The sequence below is a fragment of the Dermacentor silvarum genome, chromosome 3 (genome assembly GCF_013339745.2).
Source record: "Dermacentor silvarum isolate Dsil-2018 chromosome 3, BIME_Dsil_1.4, whole genome shotgun sequence".
NCBI lineage: Eukaryota > Metazoa > Arthropoda > Arachnida > Ixodida > Ixodidae > Dermacentor > Dermacentor silvarum.
The window spans coordinates 158875838-158889007 of NC_051156.1; positions in this window are offsets into that span (position 1 = coordinate 158875838).

A 13170-nucleotide genomic window follows, 5' to 3' on the forward strand; every position below is an offset into this window, starting at 1 on the left:
ACCCGCATGGTCGAGTAAGGCTTCTTTCCTCTACCCAATGATACCAAAGTACAAATCCTAGTGCGCGCTCTAACCAAATAAGGTGCGTGGCAGTGCGGTTTGCAAAATGTAAGCGATAATACTGTAACATGTTTTCGTTACGTGCGGTTTCAGCAAGCGACCCCATTTGGACCATTTTCGAAGACGTTTCAGATCCAAAGGTGAGCATGCCGCATCTTCTAGCTGACGATGAAGGTAAGTTGTGGGACGCGTTCGTCAACGAAGTTATAGCTGCGCGTCCTCGCATCGTGCTATTGCACTGTGGTGCGTTCTACAAAGTCGAGCAAGGCGTGTTTTCTGAATTCAACACGTCTTAATGCTGAATAAAATTTCCACTTGTTCTGCAATGTCATCATTGTGACTGAGGGAGCGTCCGCCACTGGAAGCACTGAAAAACTTTGCCTTGGTGGTTCATGAAAGCTTCGCTTCTGGATTCACACAGTGCGTGGGATCAGCGCAATTTTTTTTTTCACTGTTCGGCATGCCTCAGCTCAGCTCACCTTGTACGAATAGGTATTTTTGAAGATGTTCCGCTTCTTCCAGTACTTGCGTCCCGTCAGGTCTCCTGCGTGGTCCATGTTGGCGTCACAGACGAGCACCACGTCCGCGCCGTAGTCGAAGATCACCAGCCAGTGCTTCTCCCACGAATTGCCGCACACACTTCTCGACGATGAAGCGAAGTACGACAGCATATTCGCGCTAGCGGAATCCATGTTCTGGATCGGCGCGCGACAGAGGTAGACGTCGCACACATCGGAGTGCAATGAACCCGACATCGTCGCTTAACAGACTTGATGGTCGACGGCGTCTCCTTTCTTTTCCAGACAAGGACAACCTAAAGTAGGGCCAGCGGCGGGTTTTCGGAGACTGGTGAAAGCCAGCAGCTCCAAAACGTTGACGTCTTCACGGCTGTCAGCTATCGTGGATCCTCGAACCTGTGCAAAGCGCGCGAACCGGATAGACGCATAGCAAGCCACAGAGAGGCCAGTATAATAGTATAGTAGTAACACTCATAACACTCAGCGGAGTGTTACACAGACTGCCGCCAGAGAGCGGCAGCGCTGCCGTCAGGAACGACGTTGGTTGCGCAGGAAATTTCGCCCAAACATCTTTGCATGACCTTTGCCACCGTGGTCTTTGCTGCGATATTCGCGCTAAAATGAGCGTCAGGGAGCGCTGAGAAGTCTGGCTACACTGTGCAGCATAGCGTATGCACTGGCATGCACTGAGACCATAGAGTTAATATAACCAACTCTACGACTGAGACCATCCGAGATCTGAGGCACCGTGCACTGAGGTACCTGAGGTCCCCAAGCTTACCGCGTCCCCGCTACCGATGTCTTTCGTGATTCGTGATGTCTTTCGGACGCATGCTTCGACAAATAGCATAGAACACGTTTTCTCGCGGGCAAGTCACCGCGTTGAGACGCTTGTAGCGTTTCGATCCACAGTTGATAGTGATGATAGTGGTCTGTTGAAGAAAATGACCATTATTCTGCAACCCCCAAGAGAGAATAAACATATTTATTACATAAATGAAGCTTTGGAGAGGCATCCTCATTCAAGAATGTCTTGAGCTCGTGTCGCGTCCTGGGTCTTCGCCATCAGCCGTTGCTGATCCTCGAGGACGGAGCTGGCCAAGGCTCTCTCCCGAAACTCGTTGGCTTAATAAAGGTTCGGAGGATGTAATGGTGCCTGTCTGCTACCCCCAACTATGTGCCTGAAGAACCCGGGTTCTGCGCAGAAGCGGCATTGCGGAGAGAATTGTGTAGGGGCTATGAGGCGATTTGGGAGCATGGCGACGTGTCGTCAGGGGACAGGGAGTGGGAAGCGAAAGTGGATAGGGCATCCGCAGTTTCACTACAAGAAACCGACGCACCAGAAACACCACGAGTGCAACAAATAATATATGTGTGATGTATACTGCACGTAAGTATGTGTATATAATAATCAGCCTGTATGTAAATCGCTGCAAATAAAATAATTTCATCGCATAACATGCTACTCTTTAATACTAATATTTCTACCTCGAAAACCACACTTCGCATACATACAACGACGGCTCATGAGTCAATCGCGCCAAGTAGATGTCAACAAGGGGTCAACTGACCTACGCTTTACGTAGATCAGTTGACCCCAGTTGTCAACTGTCAACTGATCTACGCTTTACGTAGATGTCAACTGGGGTTGAGTCTGCCTGTTGTTCTTGCTGTGTAATGCCAGTTTGCGCTGTTTTGTGGAAGGAAAGGGGGTATTTGACGCCGAGAGCATCATTTTAGTCGGCAAACAAGAGGTATACAATGGGCGATAAGGCCGAAGCGGTCGCGCTGCGTGTGCAAATCTCCGGCGGGACAGCGGAACCGCACGAGATTCTGATAAAAAACCTTGACTCGCCATCCCGGCCCTGCGAAAGTGGATGTCCTGCGAAGATGTTGAAAACCACAACTACAACAGCTGCTGAGGTGGGTATGCAGTGCTTTATTGCTCAGTTCTTCCTCCGGCGCACTATTCAGCCACAGGAGAACGTGGACGTGCGGACTTCCCCTGTGCATAGAATTCCACGGCAATATACGACCAACGCCACCGCTGGTCGTTTCTTTTTCCTTTTACCGCCCCTAGTATTCATGCTGCTCTTTGGGGGAGTCCGCGTTGCCATACCCATATCGGTGCAGTACAAACAATAAAAACAGTTGCTAGGCTGGTTCGTTTATACATGAAAGGCTAGTGGACGCCACTCCCCACGTCACAAGCGGCCGTCGCCGCGGCAGCTTGTGAAATCAACAGAAATCTTTAGCGGGAAACGTATGCGGGGATCGCTACGTTTGCTTGCTGTTTCGGTACTTGTTCTTTATTGGAACGAATGCTGTGCTGTATGCTGTATGCGTGATACCAAAGATTGTGTGTACTTCTCGCGTCAATCGCTAAACATTTTTTTTTTTTTTTCGTGAGGACGATGCCTCGAGAAATCTCGACCAAACAGAGGCGAACAGCTTCGCTGCAAGATCACCGGTGTATTCCGGCACCCATTGGTTGTGGAGGCGAAGTACTCGTGCACTACTGGATTGCCGGAAAAGTGCAAGCGCATTTCTGCTGTTTTAATTCACTGTTAATTAAGGCGCCGATGTAGTCCGGCGTTTCGAGCGTGCGAGGCAGCGGCCGGCGAAGCCGGATACGTTAGGCCGGCGACGCCAGGATTGCCGAACATTACCTGCACAGTTCTACACGTTGAACGCGGCACGCAGCAGCGCGGTGATCGACTCGCACAACTGTTGCCGCTGTACATACATGCGCATAAGTGTGCGCATGTATGTGTGCGCAGTGTGCGCTTCGCACTTTATCGCGACTAGTTCCGCTTGCACGACGACCTTGCGGCGAAGCTTTTCCGCTAGTTTTCGGCGTTCCGAAAACTTCTGTTATCTATTTTGCATTCAATATACGTGCAAGGTGACTGCTGCTTCGCTTAGCCATGCTGCGCAGCTTTCTCACAAAAAAAAAAGAAAGAAAAGAAAGCCATCAATTTGGTCTAGGAGTATCAGATATTGAGGGTTGGGGTAGTGATGACCATTTCTGTCTTGGTGTTTTACCAACGTATACAAAGAATTAATCTTGTTGATATACTCGAGAGCAACATAAAACTGGTGTCACAACCATACTCACGGATGAGCTTAATTGAGTAGCCACTAATGCACAGCCTCCCGCATTTTTAGCTATATCGCGCGAGCGTGCATGACGCGTCATTTTAGCGCCTTTAAGCGGCGATAATCAGCGATACCGGCAGAAGCACTCTCAAGTGCACTAAGCACTCTCCTGTGCAAGAGTGGTCTAATGCGATGTTCCTTTCAGGACGACTTACGACCATATTATAGTGTTCGCGCGCGATATCGCTAAAAATGTGGGAGGCTGTGCGTACGTATGCTGAGCCGGGACTTGCAAAGCGGCACACAGCAATGCACCATTGTGGCGGAGCCGGATTCAAGGTGTGCAAGACAGAGGTGTGCAAAAGAGTCCCTAATTTTTCACCTTTTGCCAATATTTCTTGTTCGTAAAACTCGGAATTTTAATAGTTGAGTTTGTAACTAATTACCTTATGGCATGCGATATTCCAATCTAGAAATTCTAGTGGGTGTGACTGCAAAGCATGTCCGCTTAAGAAGAATTGTGCGGATGACACCAGTTTCAATATATTGATTCCTTAACGTAGCGGAGAAATGCATTGGCGTTCCACTTACTTTCATGCTTCAATGCATAAAACGACGTTTTGTTAAGACAGTGAGTCGACAGTGCATTTTTAATGCAAGTTTGACGGCGCATATCTTGCGAATGGTGTCATCCACACAATTTTTGAGTCTTCGCTGAAACAGCTTGTACGTCAATGCCTTCCGATTACGTATGACTATTGAGATTTATGATTATGGCTATCGATAAGCTGCAGTTACAGTCGGCACAAAAAGAAAGTAGGCCACTACACTCGGCGCGACAAGTAATGCTACCAAGTTTCCGCAAAAATGCCAAAGCCTATGTAAGACAGCAGATTCAAAGATTTCATTTGGTTTTACTTGGGAAAACATATAGTACACCTACATTTGCTGCAACAGTCCGCGCAGAAGGAAAGAAGGCCCTACAGCTGCCACAAGTAGTAACTATACAACGCTGAAAGAAAGCAGGCCACTACAGTTGCGACAAGTATACCATACAGTCTGTCATACCATACAGTCGGTGCAGAAAAAAAGCAGACCACTACAGCTGCTGCAAGAGTATACCATGCAGTCGGTGCATAAAGAAAGCAGGCCACTACAGCTGCTGCAAGAGTATACCATACAGTCGGGCAGAAAGAAAGCAGGCCACTACAGTTGCGACAAGCATACCATACAGTTTGCTATACCATACAGTCGGCGCAGAAAGAAAGCAGACCACTACAGTTGCTGCAAGAGTATACCATGCAGTCGGTGCAGAAAGAAAGCAGGCCACTACAGTCGCTGCAATGTATACCATGCAGTCGGGCAGAAAGAAAGCAGGCCACAATTATTGTACAATTATATTGCATTCTACCGGTGCTAACATATGGGGCAGAAACTTGGAGGTTAACAAATAAGCCCGACAACAAGTTAAGGACCGCACAAAGAACGATGGAACGAAAAATGTTAGGCCTAACGTTGAGACAGGAAGAGAGTGGTGTGTATCAGAGAGCAAACGGAGATAGCCGATATTCTAGTTGACATGAAGCGGAAAACATGGAGCTGGGCAGGCCATGTAATGCGTAGGATGGATAACCGGTGGACCATTAGAGTTACAGAATGGATACCAAGAGAAGGGAAGCGCAGTCGTGGACGGCAGAAAACTAGGTGGGGTGATGAAGTTCGGAAATTTGCAGGCAAAAGTTGGAATCAGCTAGCGCAAGACAGGGGTAATTGGAGATCACAGGGAGAGGCCTTCGTCCTGCAGTGGACATAAATATAGGCTGGTGGTGATGATGATGATGATGGAATGCAAGAACACCCATGTGCTGTGTATTGGGTGCACGTTAAAGAACCACACGTGGTAAACAGTGATTCAGCATCCCCCACTACTGCATATGCCTCGTAATCAGATCGTGGGTTTGGCAATGTAATACCCCAGAATTAAATTTTAAAATGAAATTTCGCACTGTCGCAACGTGGAATCCATCACCGCTAAACAAAGTTAACGCGATTTCTGGAATGACCTTGTTTCCGTTTCCCCTCAATTGAAGAATTTGGAATGACAAACGAATAACCTATTAGGCGATTTCACATGTATGTAAATAAAGGCGCGACATGTAGTATGCGAACATCAATATAAACACGTACGCCCAACAGGTTAAAGGCGTACTTAATACAATTTTCGGTTGGTTCAGGCTGTCTACACTCATCTCGGGCAGTGTTTATTGTGTTTAAGGCGCGGTGAATGCATAGACAGCGTGAATTCCACAAATGGTTAGGCAAAATTTAGCGTGAATCACAGAAAGGAGGCAATTTTCATCAGCGCGTAGACGAGCTGCCACATTAAGTTGAGCGTTAATTAGCTTCATAGATTATAAATATTTCTTGCTGGGCGAGTTGTTTTGAAAACTAAGGGGGCATACTATTAGAGTTGAACTAAGAGTTGAACTAAGCGCCCGTTGTGTCCATTCCTGCTCCCTACCTCTTAAGTCTGTTTCCTCGTCGCCATTTCAATACGATGTTTGCAGGAATTAGTGAAGGCTACTCCTGCCCACAGCCGGTACAGCAGTGCTGCGTCACGTCGTGAAAGGTTTTTTTTTTGGTAACTTTAGTTTCAGTGATGGGTCGAGGCTCTATAGTAGTATTGGAATGACAAACTCACCCAAGTGTGAAGGGACCATCGGACATCTTCTGTGCCACTGTTCTCGCTTCGAGAAACAACGCCAGACTCTCCAGTGTGCCTTGAACAGACTGGACGATAGGCCATTTACAGAAGCAAAGGTCTTGGGAGCCTGGCTCACGGCTCATCAGCCCAGGAAGCCATTCGAGCTCTCCTTCAGTACCTGAAGGCGACATACTTGTGTACCAGACTGTAGACATGCTGCACCTAGCTTGTGCATGTGAAAGTGCCACCAAGACTCGTGCTTTCTCTCTCTCTCTCTTTTTCTTTCGCTCCCCCCTCCCGCTCCCCACATGTAGGGTAGCAAACTGGACAAAGTCTTGTTAACCTCCCTGCCTCTATTTCCCCCCTTTTCTCTCTCTCTCTCGTTCCTCGTCACGCTAATATGCGCACTCCTTAGCTTTAAGACATTGTAATAACTACCCCGTTTTTTTTTTCTCGTTGCTTGGCTCAGCCACAACTTCGACTTTCTGTACCAAGGACTTCCACTAAAATCGAATTCTTGTCGCCAGCTCCCAAGCAACTCTTTCTACTCCTTTCGTACAAGATAGAGACCACCTTCTCATTTACACGGGTAGTTTGACAACAGTGGGCGGATCTGCTGCGGGATCTGTACCCTTACCTGCAAAGTATTCTCTTACCATTGCCACAACACGCGCGAAAGGAAGCTATTGCACCGTAATAAGTAGACGCCAAAACGAATATTTAAGATGCGTTTTATTTTGAATTTCACAACACTTGTGGTACACCAGTATAATAAATATACCACCGACAATGTAAAAATGAACACAGCCGTTCACGAGCACAGCAGCACGGAAACGTAAAACAAAGTAAAAAGGCTCCAAAATAACCATAATAGCAGAAACATAACGTACTACCGTGCGGTAAACTACAACCAAGTGAAAAATGTCTGCAAGCTTTCACAAACACCTGAAAGTATATCAATAACAAAGGCCTTTCATAGCTTTTCCAATACATTTTGTCAGTGCTAGTACATAACAGGTAGCAACCTGCCATCAGTGGCAAAAACACAGGTTCTCTATAATTTTTTTTCAGATAGCTTTTTCAAAAATGAATAACATCAACATATGAAGACAGACATATTGAAGAATAAATTTCTCGACGATAGCAATATTACCGGCTACGAAAACCGACTCGCCACTTGCAATAAAAAATTGTGTTGGCAAAGAGCACTAACACAGATCTTGTAATGCATCCTTTCAAGTGACTACAACCTGAAGGTACATGCCAAACTATTTTTAATCAGGAAAATTGAAGAGAGACAGAAATGTGGTCCAGGTTAATGTCCTCTTGCGGTGATATTAAGACAATATTTATTTTTTGTTATTGTACAAGTAAATTTCTAACCCTATGAAACCAACAGAAGCCCACGAGAGCATAGGCGAAATTATTTTCAGTTTTTCATTTGCGACGAATGAACTCTAGTTGTGAATCAGTGCTGTGTCTGTATCTTACTTCATGCGGTCTCCCGTCATATTGCATTGTTTTAAAATCCCAAGAAATGATTACCTAAAAGTCGACGAGACGACAACTTGGCGATGATCGAATCAGAACTTACAGCATCCGCATTATGCGTGCGCTTCATTCCCAATTTTACTACTCTTGCGGCTCTTCCCACGTTCACATTCATTCTGGTTCATTGCATAGCGAGGGTCCCGACTCCGGCGCGTATGATGCCTTCGGGTAGCAGAATTTATTGGCCAGCTGCCTGGCCAAACAGATCACGTTCTACGTGACGCCTTCGATCAAAAAGGATGCTCCACATCGGCCACCATGGCCTTCAGTGGTGTTGTCTAACACTACCAGGGCTACATCCTGTATTCATACACAAATACCCGAGAATGTGGAAGTGGGAACAACCGCCGCCGTGGCACAATTGGTAGTACAACGCACGCGAAAGGCGGAAGTTTGCGAGGGAAGTATAGCCCGAGGAGAGAGAGAGAAAAAAAAAACAACACTTATTTAGACCATCGAGGTCGTTGATCCTGAGGACAAGTGGGTGGTGTCCTCATTCCCGGACTCCACTGGCCATGGCTGCTCGACGTACTTGCTGGACGAGAGCTTCTTGTCCCGCCAGGACAAGAAGCCAGGGAAGTAGCCCTTGAATGCTTACGCATTAACATCCTCGCTGTCGTTTCGCATGTTCACCGATTATCGCGATCACCAAATAATGTAACATTGCGGCACTTAGTGCGAACTGTATTCTCGGCCCCAGAAAAACTTTCAAATGCCTGCACCCAGATGGCAAAAAGGTGGGAAACTGCCGCTTCCGCACGTCAAAGTGCATGCCAACGAAAGTAGACTACATTTGTCGTGCGGAAAATCTTACGTAGGGCAAAGTGAAATGTGCGTCTACACACGCCTCTGAGAACATCAACTGTCCCTGATAAACGCAGCTCTGTCCCCACTGGCTGTACGTTTGCCGAAAAAGCGGATGCACCCCAACGTTTTAGAGAGCACGGACCCTCAAAAGAAGAAGAGAACAACCTAACAACGAGATAGCGGAAGCGTTTTATATTGGAAAAGTGGCAGTAATCAGACTTTCACGTTGGAGTCTGCTATGACGTTTTCGCTGTATGCAAGTTTGCGAAGTACTGCTCTGCCTGTTTGTGTCAGCTTAAGGCGTTCCAGCTGGCTAGCCCTGTGAGCTTCACTCATTTCTCCCCAAGTGTTATGGAGGCCAAGTTTGACGAGTGTCGTGGTTGAAGTCGTACTGTGAAGTCCTAGTGCGCTCTTGACTGCCTTTCTGATGAAGACGTTAAGTTTTTCAATTTCTCTTAAGAAGTAGATACGGGGTGACATATGTGATCCGGATTATGAGCAGGGCTTGGGTTATTTTGCTAAGTCCTCTTATTCGCCTTTGTATGGTCGGGGATCGGTGACCTTTGGGGCGTTGTCTCCGACAAGTTTACGCTTGATTTCTTCCAGAACTTGATTTTCAGTTCGCGGATGGGAGTGAATGATTTTCTTGAGGTCATGTCTTTGTCAGGCCTTGATTTTGCTGGTAGCTAGAAGGGCTCGCAGTATATGCCAGGTCTTCTTTGTGCTGAGTGTGCCTTGAAGTTGGTCGCACAGCTTACACCTGTTCTGACTGCTGAGCTGATCTCCGTATTCTTCTGCTTGTTTTGTTATGTGGGAGATCCGTTTCTTCAGTTTACGGTTGTTTCATCTTTTTCCACCGTCTCAGTAGTGCTATTACGTCATCCCAAAGATCTAGAGAGTCTACTGCCGGCGTGTCCATTGTGAGTTGGATGTCTTTAGTGTGCTTCTCCGCCTTCTTGACCAGATCAGTAAGCCACTTTTCAATACTTTCGATGTTGTATGTCATGTTCTCGGAAGGCATTCCAGTCCGTCGGCCTTGCCGTTCCGGTTCCACTCGGTTTCTCATGACGCAGGATTTCAAGCTAGAGCATGTGGTGGTCGCTACCGAGATTTTCTTCCAGTCTTGTCTATTCGGCCTTGGAAGTTCCTGTTGTAAAGTTGAGGTCACGATTTGTATCCCTGGATACAACGTTGCCTAGTTGAGTCGCTAGTTTAGAATAATTCCAGAGTGTTAGGTGATTCTGTTGCACCGTATCGTGTACTCGCGCTCCTTTCTTGGTCGTGTGCTGGTAACACCATGCTTCGCTGGGGGGGGGGGGGGGGGGGGGGGCATTAAAATCTCCTGTTATTACTGATTTATGGCCTGTATGGAGTCTTCTGGCTTCCGTGATGAAGTTTCCATGCAGACATCGTATCCCTGGGTGGACTAGATATATAAGCATAGGACGTATATACTTTTTTGTGTCTTTTTCTTAGGTTACACTTTCACTAGGGTGTGTTCAACAGTTGTTCCCAAGATTGCGTGATCTTGCGTGGTGAGATTTTTCTTCGTCAGGATGTCTGTTCCTTGGGATGCGGTGTGTGTATCGTATCCCTGCATGCGGAGATTCATGTTATAAGTTTCTTGGATAGCGATGATGTCTGGTTATTCCTGTTTGGTCAGTTCCTGGGGGTATTATTTTTTTCGTTCAGATAGAGCAGCAGTTCCATTCCCACAGCTTCATTGGGAGTTGTGGGAATCTCTTCTTGGTATTACTCACCATCTTGTTCGAAATAATTGTTTTCGCCCCGAGTTATGGATTCCGGTCTGGCCGCGTTGTGGAGATTCTTACGTGCTTTCTTGCGAGCCGTGTCGATACTGTTGAGTAGCTTTTCTATTGTGGCTGTCATTACGTGGTTCTGCTTGACATAGAACATCAAGTTGGTGAGTTCTAGGAGGGTAGCACGGATAGGGACCAGCTGAGCGGTGGTGCGTTGCTGCAGCTGTTGTGTTATCTCCTTTGCAAAAGTGGTGATGGCCTCCTGCATCTGCTTTTGCACCTCCATTGTTGCTATTTCCGTGATTCGTTCGTCCGTAAGAAGCGGTGGGATGTCTGGCATTTCTTGATGTTGCGAGGCTTGATTGACGGTGTCTTGTTCTTTGCACCTTTGCATGCGCTTGCCAGTGAGAGCTTGCTGATTTTGGAATTGTGCTCGCAGATCTCGTTCGGTTTCCGTGGGTTCTTGTGCTCGTGTGCTTCCTCCTATAGCATCTGCATACGTAGCTCGCTTTTGTGGGTTGGGGTACGGGATTGAGACCATGATCTTGACCGGGGTCTGGCGTTTGCCTGACCGCCTCTTGGTGTGGAGGCGCTTCTGGATCTTCCTGTGCTGTGTAAGGAGGTGCTCTTGATGCGGATAGTTCCGGGAAGTTGGATTCTGACTTTGAATTCCATCTGCGTTGCTGCTCTTGGATCTTGTTTTCCCATTGCAGTCTGATCTTGTACGGTATTGGATTTTTTAGTTTATGTCGGCACTCCTTTCCTGCTGTCTCATGGGGTTTCTGACAGATTTTACATCTAGGTTGGCAGTCATGGTCTTTTGGTTGATTTTCCATCCCACAGATATAACAGAAGTTATAAGGGGTTTCGGGCAGATATCTAGCCGGTGCCCAAGTTCTCGGCAGGTTCTACAGTATTGCACACATTTCCTATATGGTTTGCAACTTTAGTCACAGCATTGATATATGATGTATGAGACGTGTTGTCCATGGAACTAGATGAGTGCTGTTGGAGATCTTCCCAGCATGCACACTGCGAGGACCTGGTATCTTGCGGATACTCGTAGCCCTTGTAGTAGTTCTTCGCTTGTGCCTGGTGAAATGTTGTAGTTTACGCCTTTGTTAATACCCTCTGGTGTCCTGACATCTGCTTTAACTGCTCAAATAGACCCTCCGAGCTGGATACTGGTGATCTTAAGGAGCATGTTGTACGCTATTCCTTTGTTTGGCATACTTGCGATGATTACATTCTCGACACGTTGCACTTGAATCCGGATGTTGTCATATAAGTCCTTTTGGGGCAGCTTGCTAGATTTGCCTATGGCATATGTCACTGCCACCAATGTCCACTTGGAGAGTTGTAATCGCGCCTTTGGTCTGTGGATGATCTTCACGTCCCCCATTGGCAAAGGCGGAAGTCTCGGTTTTCTATAACGGGGCATGTTTCTCGCGGTAGGTTTTGTTGCTCCGGGTTGCTGCATACGTTGTTGGTCTGCTTCCCCGGCTGTGGGTTTTATATGCGCCCAAATCTTCTTTCCTTTCCTCTTCTACGTGTGCCATTTTTCCTGGATATTTATTGCATTTCGCTGCAGTTGCAGTTGCTGCTGCTCTTGTGGCGTCTCGACAGGCATCTCAATGTCGTTGTTTTGCTGGCTCAGTTCTCGTGCAGTTTTTGATGTGTCGGATGCATCAGTCATTGATACTCAGAGTCAGCGACGCCACCGAGTCGCCCTCAAATAGAGCGAGTGGTGGCTCACGCACGCTCACGAGCCACAGGTCACAGGTCACGCGCCGCGGCTCACGGGTCACGCGCCGCGGCTCACAGGTCACGCGCGTTCGGCCGGCCGCTTACTCTCGTAGGGTTAGCGCCGTTAGCGTACCATGAAACCTTGCGGCGAACACTATGCGCGAAGGCGAGCTTTCTGGTTCTTTTATACAGCGAAGCTGTATACGGCTAGGGTTCCCTGTATTTTTCGTGTGCGTCAACAAAAATGAGGGCCGATCCTGGCGATAGTACAGAAAGGGTCCAAGCGCAATGGCACATAGCGCTGTGGATTCCGGGTGGTGGGCTCCGGACATGTAACGCGCCCTTGAACTACCCTTTGCACACCTGGTACCCAAAGAGGTCCCATGCACAAGAATGGGAACAGACACTACGTAGGGATCTCAGCTCAAAGGCCAACCCGCGTCGGCCATGTCTAGGTTCGCACCGCCCTCTTTTTGTCGCCGTTCCACGCGCTTGCGTGTCTAGTTTACCTTTATTCCGCTCTCCCGTGGTGGCGGTGCCGTCGAAACGTCACGCGTGTCTAGCTTCCTCCGGCTCGGGGCGGCGGTCCCATCGTCCACGCGAATGTATAAAAAAAAAGAAACAGAAAGACAAGTTGTCATTCTCTATCTTGAAGTTCTCTTCTGTCGTCGTAATGGGGAGGCCGCGTATATACAGTCCGGACTCAAGAGAAGCAACGCGCCTACGAAGAGCGACGTCCCGCATGCGCTTGGCGTTTTGTGCTCGATCTTCATCGTTGGTGTTTGCCGCCCGCCGGCGACGACTGCATTCTCGTCTCTGTTCCTGCCACCGCTCTTCGTAGGCGCGTTGCTCCTCGGGAGTGCGGACTACCCGCGAATGTGATGCAATTAATATAATAATATTAATGGAGGGGATACGAGAATGC